Genomic DNA, 6,000 nt, shown 5'->3' on the forward strand with positions numbered 1-6,000 from the left:
CATAATTAAGCCAATTTATTTCGGATCCCACGGTTAACTTACTCTACATACCGATATCTTAATTAATTAGTCAGACATATTAATACGGTTAAACATGCATATATTCGTTTGGTTCATAATAAAAGGCATGTTAAATGGCATACAATATATCATGCAAAATAAATATAAATAAAGGCGGTAAATAATAAACCTGAATAAAATTAATCTGAAATGAAATGGAATCTTGAAGTACTCGAACTTCCACCACAGGTTGGCTGGATCGTTCTTCAGAAATTATTAGGCGTAAAATTAAAGGCAAGGAATGTAAAAATAAATCTAACGTAAGAATAGATCTATAAAAGGTTCACAACAATTTTCGGTGTAGAAATTGTTGTGAGAAAAAGAAAGCAATTAAATGAGATGCGGAAGGAGTTAAAATGCTTGGAGAATGAAATTGGCAGCACTTCGTTAGCAGAAATTCGGACCCGGAGAACTGAGGTATCAGTCTCCTTTTATAGTTGAGGCTTTGCAGTTGGATTCCGTGAATGTAGCACGTTCTGGCTTGTACTTGGGAGACGTGCGTCTCCACTTTTTTAGGGAGACCAGGTGAACGACTTGAGACGTGCGTCTCAAGTGGAGAAAATATAGGGGCAGTTGGAGACGGGCGTCTCCTCTTGGTGACGTGGCAGAGAGACGTTGGAGACGGGCGTTTCCACGTGCTGAAATGGACTGGGCCACGCGCAAATGGTCATGTCTAGCTCCTTCATGGGCTGGGCTTGTATCTTTGCATAATTTGGTCTTCTTTGCACCCCTTTCTTACTTCAACACCTCTCTTTCATCTTTTAAGCATCAATAATAGTGAATTTAGCTCCATTTCTTCTCCTTTTCACAAATAGTTTTGGTATGAACGTAAAACCTGAAACATCGCAAATAACCGCATAATATCATATTAAAACAATATAATTAAAAGAAAATGCTTATAATACTTATCGATTTTAAGCTAAATATTCGATATAAAATCGTGTTATCAAACTCCCCCAGACTTGAACCTTTGCTTGTCCTCAAGCAAATAATAAGATAAAAACAGGAGGACAGTAAAATGAAAAACATTTCCGCCACGTCGTTCGGGTCGTACTCAGTTACAGAGTGTTTTCGTCGGAAACTTATGAGGTAAATCCTAGCAATAAACTTACAGTAGCGACACTAGACAACTCCCAGCATGCATACCAATCCAAATCATGCTATCGTAGCTTGACCTTGACTTATCACCTTGTTTTACCCGTTTCATTCGCGCGCAATCACATTAAGCCCATTATCTTGACACGCACATAGCAGAGTAGCCAGTTAGTGACTATGATCCTTCTTATGGAGTTCTGGCATATTTATGTGGAATACTCCTTAGAGCTCATTTGTGGATTGTGGGGAATCGAACCATAGTCCTTCCTACCAAGTTCAGTACCAGGTAACTTCTGAACCAATCAACAATGAGTTTTAATATTTGAGATTTTTGACCGTTAGGTTAAATGATCGTGTGAGGATCACCTTACTTAGTAGGTACATTTCTATTGGCAATTAAGTATATAATAATAATTATATGGATCATACACTTATATTCATCGACTCTCTGCGTAGTTGGTGTCTAAGACGGTGCCGACTGCTAGAATAAACTAATAAGGGTTACTATAAAATTAAAGTCGATGGTTTCGGTATAAAGGGTATTCAAATCGGTTACGCATACTTGGGGGTTTTAGAGTGTCGGGACGATAAGGGTATTGTCTCGAATCTTTACTCTGGTTTCTAAGTGTTAAGTATTTGAGTAGCTTCGTACTTCTCGAACGTGCGGGGTTATGCGTTTACCGTTTTGGAATAAAAATTTTGTTATGGCTCAAGAAAATGGAAAAATTATAATAGACACGGGAATATGCATATAAGACTTAAAATTCCATAAATATGCTTTATTGAATTTGAAAGGAAACGTTACAAGGAAAGGAAATAAAAGTAAAATGATACTAAAGCGAGTAATACGACTCCCCCAGACTTAAATGATGCAGTGTCCTCAATGCATAGGTACTACTCCTCGTTGTTGCGGTTACGAGAACTGCTTGCGCCTCTTGTACGAACACGTCGACGTCTATCAGTAGGAGAGCCATTTGCACAAATGTTGAGATCATTCAATTGTGTGTAGTGGCTTTCGGTCCTGATAGCGTAGTCACGGTGCTCTTGTTGCATTTCTCAAATTAGCCTTAGTGTTTCGTTTTGGTTTGTCTGCATGGCTTGAAAAAGTTGGTCTTGGCGTTGAATTGCAGCATATATGGCATCGAGAGTAATTGGCGGAGGATTATTTTGAGGAGGTTGGTTGAATTGCAGCATATATGGCATCGAGAGTAATTGGCGGATATTATTTAGCGCACAAAATAGGAAAAATAACTCATTTTGGTTTACCTTGTGATTGTTGGATCTTGCAAAAATAGTGTTACCCAAGACACGTTGAAAATAACGTATAGCGGGGTTTTGATTGTGAGAAGCGTGAAGATTCCTCCAACCGGTAGCATTTTCGCCAGTTAGATTAAACCATAATTCAAAAGCGAGTTGTTCTCAAGGTCGGCCATGGAGTTCTTGAAAGATGGTGCGATGAGCATTTGGTGCATTATTAAAATGCAAGTACATAGAAACTTCTTCTTGATCTAAATTAAAGTCACGGTTACACAACCGAAATTAGATGTTACCGGTTAAGAATGGTTGATCAGAAGGAGTGTCGTAGTGAAAAGAGCTTAAGAACTTTAAGACGAGCGGCTCATAAGTGGGTACGGGTTCGGTACAGAGATGGTGTAGGCTAGATTTTGTAAGTAAACGGGTGACACCATTGATGAGACCTAGAGTTTCTAGACACTCAGTGTTCACGAATTTCGTGGGGACAACTGAACGTTCATAGAAAGCAAGATATTTGGTTCTTTGAGCATCGTTATTTTCCTCTCGAAAGATAATTTGTGAAAGGTTGGGAGGTGGTCTCTCAGGGCGCACATTTCGGATGATTGAACGGGGAGGCATAGTGTGTTTAGGAGAAAAGAGTGTAGAGAGTAGAAGAGTAGAAAATGGTTTGGAGGTTGTGAAGAAAAAGAATGGTGGTGGTATGGTTTTATAGTGAGGTTTGAAAGTGGTGGAGTAAAAATAGAATTAAAAGGATTTTATGGTGGTGTTTGAATTTTGAATGGAAGGAAGAATGGAAAATGATCTAGAGTTAAAGAGGTGATGATGGAGGATGAATGTGGTTTATGGTGTTTAAATGGAAGAAATAATGGGGAGAAGGAAGAATATTGAATGATGAATTTTGAAATTCAAAATTCAAAATTCAAAGAGGGAGTTATTGTGGTCTCTGCGTGGTCAAACGAAACAGGCAGCTGCTACACCCTTGGGAGACGCGCATCTCAAGTGTGTAGTCTGCTAGGAGACAGACCCTGGAGACAGACGTCTCCTGTCTCTTGCATGCAGAGATGTGGTCCCACAGAGGTGGAGAAGGGCGTCTCCTAGCCTAGGGAAGGTGCTTCTCGCATGCACTTTGGTGGTGGTTCTGACATGTATAATTAAATATGATAGACAGTACAGCACAGTGTTATGATTTAATACTATAAACAGCAAAAATGATGGTGACCAGGATGAGTATATTATATGCATACATGAATATATAGCAGTTAATAGCAGGATAATGTATAAAACACAGTAGGAGTGATGAATAAAATATTGCATTTCGAATTAAAACTGGGTATTGAGTGTTAATAGAAGCAGAATGTAAAATGCATAAAATTAAATTCTAAACTAGAAATAGGAAATTGCTAAAACTAGAAATAAAAATAAATCTAAAAATCTAAGCGTCAACATCTAGCCACGTCTGTTGTTTTACACATTAAAATAAATGTGCTTGAAGACTTCGTCGAATTGAGCATTGACTGTGTCGATGAAATTGAAGAAGTGCATTTGTAGAGTGTGTAACTCGTTGCGGATATGCTGAACTTCATGTTGCAATGCATCTATAGCTTGGCCATGTGTGATCGGATGATAAGCATGCTCGATCCTCGGAGGAGCATTTCTTTGGGCCACTGATTCAGCGGATGCAGCAGGTTATTGTTGTTTAGGCTCGTCATCGGTCATACCTTCAGATTGATCTTCTTGTGAGCCTATAGGAGTCTCAGGTTCATACTCAGGAACAGGTTCATCTTCAGGTAGAGGATCATATTCAGGCACATGATCATCCTCGGGCATAGGTTCATACTCAGGTACAGGCTCGCCTTCGGGATGATTCATGTCATAATATCCAGGAGGGGTGTCAGGTTCAGATTCCGATACTTGCATGTCATCATCAAAATGTTCATATGCTTATGGAGTTTCAGGAGATGATTCTCTATTAGGAATCTGACCATAATAAAGCCAGTTAGTAGGGTTGACCATAATAAACTGATCCATTACTTTGTTATCAATAAGGAGGTCAAACTGATCGGGACCAAGGTTTCCAATGATACCTCTGTTAAAGCAAAACTGAATGTCCATGGAGTTATAGTTACCAAAAGGTGTCAATCTAAGCAGTGGTGTTCTCAGACCAATAGCATTTGCAATCATAGTGACGAATCCACCGATCAGAATAGGTGAAACTTCATCTTGCGTGATGCGCTCGAAGTTTGCTAGCATAAATGTGACAGCATTAATCGGACGATTCTGAGAGGTTCAGAACATGATGAACAACTCTTCTCTGGAAACTTCAGTGACATTCTCAGGTTTACCGAAAATGTAGTGAGCGATAATCTTATGCAGATATCTGAAGGCAGGATTATGAATGCTCTCGGATTGAAATTCGTGCTCTTCAGGATTATCGTTTCCAGTAATCTTACCCCAGAAGTTTTCCAACTCCCAGTGAGCAAGATGTTCCTCAGGAACTGTGGTGTATGCATCTGATCCATTAGGTATTTCTAACATAGCAGCAAAGTCACGGACACAAAACTGATATTCTAATCCAAAGAGTCAAAAAAGGATAATTCCTTTCCTCACTCCTTGGCCACAGTTAGGCAGGTAAGTCAATGAGCTCAAGAACTCCAGAGTGAGCTTTCGGAAAGTACAGAATTTGCGGAACAGGTGAGAACCGGTCCAACCGATTTGGTTCAGCAAGTACATGACACTTTCGTCGATTCCTAACTTCTCCACAGTCGGAGGATGAGGGTAGAGAGTCAAATCCATTTGCCTTTCATCTAGCTTAGCATATCTTGCTTGTTATCCTCTTCCTCGGAACACAACTTCTATGTTGTCGACTTCTTGCATCTTGATGAGTTAGTTACTAAATAGGCCTATAAGTCGAAAAGTATGAAGATTAAGTTAGAATTAGGCTAGCGTTGGTAAAAAGAAGAATTAGAACAAAGAAATAAAAAATTAAAGATGTAACAAATTATAATAATAATTATAATTATAAAAAGATGAGATTTTTATAACTATGATTTAAAATAGTGATTATAATTATAATAATTATTATAAGTGGTAAAAAGCATATAAGATTAAAATAGAATATTAAAATAATAACAAATTGAAATAAAATATTTTAAATAAAAAGATAAAAATAAGAGAAATAAAAATGTGGGTTGTCTCCCACTAAGCGCTTTGTTTTATGTCGTAAGCTCGACGATTTAATTGAAAATCATTTTTTCGAATGAGCGGGCAGCTCGTCAAGTTTTAAAATCTGAATATTTTCATCGTTCTCAAGACGATGGTAATGTTTAAGACGTTGCCCATTTACGACAAAAGGTTCGACCGTTTTTCCTTTGATTTCTATCGCTCCGCTCGGAAATATGTTAGTGATTTCGAATGGACCAGACCATCTAGATTGCAGCTTTCCAGAAAATAATTTTAGTCTAGAATTAAATAATAGTACTTTATCGCCTATGCTAAAATTTTTCCTAGATATACGTTTGTCGTGCCATTTTTTCGTTCTTTCTTTATAGATTTTAGCGTTTTCGTAAGCGTCTTGTCTAAGCTCGTCTAATT

The sequence above is a fragment of the Vicia villosa genome, linkage group LG3 (genome assembly GCF_029867415.1).
Source record: "Vicia villosa cultivar HV-30 ecotype Madison, WI linkage group LG3, Vvil1.0, whole genome shotgun sequence".
Taxonomy (NCBI): Eukaryota; Viridiplantae; Streptophyta; class Magnoliopsida; order Fabales; family Fabaceae; genus Vicia; species Vicia villosa.